Genomic DNA, 881 nt, shown 5'->3' on the forward strand with positions numbered 1-881 from the left:
AAGCTTAGAGTGGATGTTCAATCCTTCAGACAGAAAGAAGATGAATCCCTCTATGAAGCTTGGGAAAGATACAAGCAGCTGACCAAAAAGTGTCCTTCTGACATGCTTTCAGAATGGACCATCCTGGATATATTCTATGATGGTTTATCTGAGCTATCAAAGATGTCATTGGATACTTCTGTAGGTGGATCCATTCACCTAAAGAAAATGCCTGCAGAAGCTCAAGAACTCATTGACATGGTTGCTAATAACCAGTTCATGTACACTTCTGAGAGGAATCCTGTAAGTAATGGGACGCCTATGAAGAAAGGAGTTCTTGAAATTGATATTCTGAATGCCATATTGGCTCAGAACAAAATATTGACTCAGTAAGTCAATATGATTTCTCAGAGTCTGAACAGAATGCAAGCTACATCTAACAGTACTCAAGAGGCATCTTCTGAAGAAGAAGCTTATAATCCTGAGAACCCTGCAATAGCAGAGGTGAATTACTTAGGTAAACCTTATGGAAACACCTATAATCCATCATGGAGAAATCATCCAAATCTCTCATGGAAGGATCAACAAAAGCCTCAACAAGGCTTTAATAATGGTGGAAGATACAGGTTTAGCAATAACAAGCCTTTTCCATCATCCACTCAGCAACAGATAGAGAACTCTGAACAAAATACCTCTAAATTAGCAAACTTAGTCTCTGATCTATCTAAGGCAACTGTAAGTTTCATGAATGAAACAAGGTCATCCATTAGAAATTTGGAAGCACAAGTGGGCCAGCTGAGTAAAAGGATCACTGAAATCCCTCCTAGTACTCTCCCAAGCATTACAGAAGAAAATCCAAAAGGAGAGTGCAAGGCCATTGAATTCATTACCATGGCCGAACC

The 881-nt window shown here is 39.4% G+C and overlaps 1 non-coding gene across 1 annotated transcript; it reads right to left on the reverse strand.

The window, feature by feature from the left end:
• On the reverse strand, positions 1 to 108 carry LOC148570907 (small nucleolar RNA R71). The gene has a single exon (XR_015908925.1). It is a non-coding gene; the product is annotated as a small nucleolar RNA R71 (small nucleolar RNA).
• Positions 109 to 881: the final 773 nt, after the last annotated feature.

Source organism: Arachis ipaensis, chromosome B3 (genome assembly GCF_059453495.1).
Source record: "Arachis ipaensis isolate K30076 ecotype BB chromosome B3, ASM5945349v1, whole genome shotgun sequence".
Classification (NCBI taxonomy): domain Eukaryota; kingdom Viridiplantae; phylum Streptophyta; class Magnoliopsida; order Fabales; family Fabaceae; genus Arachis; species Arachis ipaensis.